Here is a 6000-nt window from a genome sequence, read left to right as displayed (position 1 = left end):
AGGAGTTTAGCCCCAGGTCCCACTGTATTGTATTTGAGTGAGCAGTAACACCGCAACTGTAGTCAGTTGAAAAAAAAAAAATTTAAACCTATTTCAAATCCTCATTTGTAAATTATTTTATAAGTAGTTTAGGGGAGATAATTTACCTCTCAGAGACTCCTTTTTCTCACTTAGAAATGCTGAAGATTTTCTTACATGATTTTTGTGAGGATTAAATTAATATATATGAAAGTTTTGGGTGCACATCCATAGTAATAATGCAGTGGATGTTGGTTGGATCTGAGTAATTTGGCAAGGATGAGAATTTTTTTAATCATTGCATGGAGGCCTTGTTGACATGGAAGAACCTAAAACCTAGCCAAGAATTCAAAATGCTTCCAGACACCTTGAAACAAGCTCCTCCCACCCAACAATAGTGGTTGGGTCTTCCAAAGTTAGGTTTAACATCACCAGAGGATGAAAACCAGAGCTGGGAGCAATCTTGAAGATGATTAACTGATGCTAACTAATCTTCTATTTTAAATATAACATAATTAAAGGAACACTTACTGAGAGCTTTGCAGTTCTTTGCAATGAACTGTGATCACCACTTTTCTACAATGAGACTACCCAGCCATGTCTTTCTATTTTTCATGCTGTTGGAAATCTTCCTAAAATACATTTGTCCTCTTTTCTGCCTTAGCAGATGCTGTCCTGCAAATATAATTGAATCTTTCTATGATGAGTGAGCATCTTGCACTGCCTTGGGGGGGATCATTTGGTGTCTCCAGAATTGCAGTATAGTGTTGTAGTTGTAAATATAAAGAATAAAGAAGATTGGTCTGTGTCTATTTGACCTCAGGACATACCTTGGTAGTCAGTCTTTTGAAAAAAAAAAATCCTTTCTTACAGCTTATTTTCTTGTGAATTTCCTCTTTACTAAAATTAAGCACAGAAGAAACACAATCTTAGTTAATTGAAGCTTTATGGGATTCCCATTGATGGGTGGTGTAATGTACCTTATTTTAGAATAATAGCTTTGGGATGGGAATGTGGGAAATGGTCTTGCAAATGCACCCCTGGGTTCTTTATCACAGAGAGGAATTTCATATAAATGTTTTCTATTAACTGTTCAAGGCTTGGAAACACTCAGGGAGTTGCTGGTGAGTTTTGATGAACATCTTTTTCAAATGTATTGATAAATGCCTGTGTCTTTCATAAGGGGCTGGCATCTTTTCCTTGTTCTTGTGAAAATCTTTGGATTCAGAATATGAAACTGCCATGCCATGCTTCATTTATTTCAGCCTATTGTCTACTAAGTGTGACTTGATAATTGGAAAGCCCTTGATCTTTAATGATTACTCTAATGCCTTCATGTGCTTCTCACAGCCCCTCTGCGCCACACAGCAGTCCAGAAAGCATTAAATATAAGCAGCAGGGCTATTTTAATAGAAATGCTTTGCTACAGTGGTTTTGTAATGTGAACACATTTTTACTTTAAAAACGAGGCTGTTCAGAAAGATTGCATTTGCTTCAAAATGAATCCAGCATGTGCAAGGTCTTTACACTAGGAAATGACCAAGTATAGGTGCTGCAATTAGTAAATAAAAGTTTAGAGTCTCTGCCATAGCGATAGGTAACCACTGATTTGATTGATTAATTGATTGATGATTTGCTACATAGAATCTAGATAAGCGGGTTAGAAACTACATTAACTTGAAGCACTGCTCCTCACCTCGCCCTCCTCATGAATCATTTAGTTTGCTAATGGTTATGTGCTTGATTAAATTACGCACTTGATTAAATGATTCTCTAGGTCTAAAGTTTTAATACAGAAGTGTTTAACTTGCTTGAATGCGGCTTACCCTAACAGAATGAAGGCTCCAATCTCTGCTATCACTCACTCATGTACAATCCTGTAGGGCTACATCTCTCTCTTTCACTAGCATTTGTAAAGGTTGCCTCTGTACTTAAAATTCTACTGAACATGATTTCACCTTCTACAGCATTTCACTCTTACCTCATAAGGGGAATGCATTTAACTCACATACCTGGAATCAGGGTTATTTTATTGGATTCTTGATTTCCCCCAAGGTAGGCCTGGCCTCAATTCCTTCTCCTGTGAGCTCAGAGGGAGCTTACAAACGGCTGATTATGTCCACACTTACGTACACTCCTTCACAGACTTTACACGCCAGCAGGACATCCCAGTTAGAGAGGCAGAAATCTGACCCACTTTGCAATCTCTTCTTTGTGACTCAATGCGTTAGCGTACCCAAGTGAGTTTGAAAGATCTGCGATTTCATAGAGTGGCCCCAAACTCTCTTCCTTCCCTAGTCCCTCACAAGTAGGATGTCATGGTGGGTTACTTCCCACATTCCCAGAGCAATCAAAGTAATTAGTAGCTCCTTTTCTGGGCTGTTGAAATTCTAGATTTTCCCACTATTCTCCACCTCATAAAATAGACACAATGGGGAAAAGTGGCATTCTTTAGATTTTTAGGCCACTCTTCTTAGAGTTTAGGATAGTGAGCAGTTGTATGAAAAATTGCCTTCTTTTACAGTAAGCTATTCAGAAAGGGAGTAGGCTTACAATTCAGAATCAAAGCTAAGGTAATCAAAGCAGGAAAAGACATTCTTCTTTTGGTAAGACTTCACTCACTATTTCAGATCCTGAGTTGACAAAGCACTCTTGCAGATTTTTATGAGGAAACCTGAAAAGTCACAGAGAAATTAAAAGAGAACTAATTGCCAATTGTAAAAATTATAATGCAAATTTGGCCTTCCAGGCAGCCTAGGGCAGTGGTTCTCAAAGTGTGACTTTCAATCATCAGCATTAGCATCACCTGGGAACTGGCTCCAGGCCCTACACCCCATGATTTTTGTGTGCTGTAGGTGAAACCTCCTAATCTGTGTTTAGCAAGTCCTCTGGGTGATTCCAAACCACCCAAAAGTCACAAAACCACAGCCTTTGTGAAAATGCCTTGCACTGTTCTGTAGCAAAGCTGCTCCTTTAGCTCTGGGGAAAACTGTCAGGATCCTTAGCTCCTTGAAGTGCACCACTGGGAAGATTCAAAGAGGCATCCTCTAACAGGTGAATTGTTTACAAGCTGTTGCCTTAAAGGGAATGAGGGGGTGGATTTAGGAAATAAAGTTCAATGTTTACAGGCAGGAGTAACTAACTGAAATTTTAGAACCATTCTTTTCTATAAGGATGAAAATGAGGTAGATGGAGATACCACACATTTGGAATTAAATTAAATACATTCTTTACATTGGAGTGTACCATAACTGTGCACCCTTTCTTCCAGTAGAGAAAGTTAGAAGCATGGCGAGCCAGGTGAGAAAATAAGTGTTTTTCTTTGAAATGTCCTTGCTAAGAATTTCACCCTGTAGGGTGATCCAGAAATGATTTCAGTGTAGGTAAAGTTTAATCCACCTCAGGAGTCTCTTCAGTGTTGTAATAGGGCCAAGAGAATGTGCTGGCTTTAGTCAGAGCCCATGAAGCAGAATTTTTAAGAAGTTATTTTATATCTTAAAACTTCAGAATCTTCCTTGAATTCATTTCATCTAGTGAAAAGCACTCTTCATAGCTCTCAGAAAGTGTTCCTTTGTAATAATCATAACACATCTAGATACAGTGAAACTTTGGGGAAAGAAAGGACCAATTACTATTAAATCTGCAAATTGCCTTAAAATTAAGAATTAAATCCTAGGGATTAGATCTTGTGTGGAATGTTGGGAACCTCTGCATATTGGAGGGAAAAACTGCATACAGCCTGAGTGTTCTAATTGTTTATGCATCCTCTAAGAAATGTTTATTGACCACTGACTTTAGGAAGCTATTTTGGTCCTTCGAGCATGGCAGTGAACAAAACAAATTCCCTGAGCTCCTGGAAGTTAATTTTAATGAAAGAGACAGACCAAAATGAATAAATACATAATATGATATCACGGAGTGATGAGCACAATGAAGGAATGTGAAGGAGGGTAAGGAGAGAGTAGCATTGTTCTTCTCATCTTGTAACAAAGATCATCTTCCTTGCGTCTGCCATTCTCAGATTCCTCCTTTAGAATTTGGCAATCTCGTTTTGGAAAATATTACAAAGCTTTTTTTTTTTTTAAGATTTTACTTATTTGACACAGAGAGAGAGACAGTGAGAGAGGGAACACAAGCAGGGGGAGTGGGAGAGGGAGAAGCAGGCTCCCTGCCGAGCAGGGAGCCCGACATGGGGCTCGATCCCAGGACCCTGGGATCATGACTTGAGCGGAAGGCAGACGCTTAACGACGGTGCCACCCAGACGCCCCACAAAGCCTTTTTTTCTTACTCCAGTAACTGGGTCAGAAATGGGCATCCCACCCAAACATAAAGCCCCATGGGCTGACAGGCAATGGTAGAATCGTCTGACATGAAAATTCTCTAAAGCAATCAGGCTCCTTTCTTTCCTCATGTTTCATACTAAAAATACTGTTGCAGGAACTCTCTGCCTTTAGGGCCTGTGGTTCTTGGTCCCGCCACTTGGAAGAATGAAGAGGTCGACGAGAGAAGACTGGTGGGCAGCAAAGCAAAGTTTATTGAGCAGGAGTATAATGCTCCCACAGAGAGAGGGGGACCCAAGAGGGCTGCCCCTGGAGTTTCTAAGTTTAAGGGTTTTTATGAGCTCTTTGCGGAACTGTCTTAAGCAATCAGGATGCGCTGAGCCATGCCAATCAGGGCTTTGGTCATGTATCTGTCTACCTATTAGGTTAATGTGTCTGTGCTGATGGTCTTTTTTTGCTGACATCCGGGGGCTTAGGTCTTAACTGCCCCTTGCCCGTGATACTGACAATACTGACAGATGCATTGTGGTTAATCATCTTATTTGAGGACGTTTTGCAGAAGTCATTTCTGCAAAGGCTGCAAAGCGGAATGTCAGTGCTGTCCTGTCTAAGCTGTGGCACAGGGTGTTAGCGCTGTATGACCTTAGCTGTCCTGACTCCATATTTTCTTGTTGGGGACCCCGGCCCTGACTGCCTACCTGTCCAACTCACTCCTAACAATATGAGAACTTGCCACTCTGGAGTTTAAGAGATAGCCAACCAGGAAGGGGCCTTTAACAGCTATACCTGGGGCCCAGTAGAGCCTCAGGAAACACGTGGAGGCTTTGTTACTGGTATGGATAATCAGGCCTGTTCCTGAGTAAATCTCCCCTAGGATAAGGCACTGCAAGGCATTTCCCCCACATACCCTCCACTGGGCCTGGAAGTATCTCAGCTGTAGAAGGAAGGTGGAGCAGCATATCAATCCGGGTTGCCCATAGATAGCTTCCCAAGAATGGAACTAGGATGCTTTCTTAACCCCTGGAATAGGTTAATTTCTTCTGTTCTGTGTTCTCGTAGCTCCTTAAACTTCACTGCCGTTTAACATCGCTGCAGAATGACTTGTTCTATGTCTGCACCCCCCCGCTCTACTGTAAACTTCACGAAGTCAAGTGCATTGCTCTGTCTTGTCAATCCCTATATTTCCTGTCCTCCATAGAATTCCTAGAAGATAGTAGGTACTCAATAAAGATGTCTTGAAATGTATTCAACTAAAATGAATTAAATGTGGAGCTTGTTATTGTTGTTATTGTTGTGATAAAGATTATCTCTTTACTTTTGTCCCTTTTTCTCTCAAAATGAACAATTGGAAGCGTTAGATTAGTATCTGAATGCACTGGCATGTCTAAGGTGTGGTTGGGGTATGGTTGGAATAAAAAAAAATTTTATGCTGTTCAGTGCACACTGTTGCCTAGCTTTTATATTCCTATCTATTGCTATGAATTCTTTATTTCTTCTGCCTCCTTCATGTACCTGCATATATGTTAAAGGTACTTACACTTTTCAAAAGATAGGCCCAGGTATTTATTCAGTGGATATGCTAAAATTAGGTTTAGAAAAAAATTCTCAATCAGAAATTCCCAATTGAAAAAATGTCTCAATTTCTACTAGAGTAGGCACCAGTGTATAAGGAGTCGAAATGAGAACCAGAACAAAAGATAT

The sequence above is a fragment of the Zalophus californianus genome, chromosome 14 (assembly GCF_009762305.2).
Source record: "Zalophus californianus isolate mZalCal1 chromosome 14, mZalCal1.pri.v2, whole genome shotgun sequence".
Classification (NCBI taxonomy): Eukaryota; Metazoa; Chordata; class Mammalia; order Carnivora; family Otariidae; genus Zalophus; species Zalophus californianus.
Note: the sequence above shows the minus strand (reverse complement) of the source record.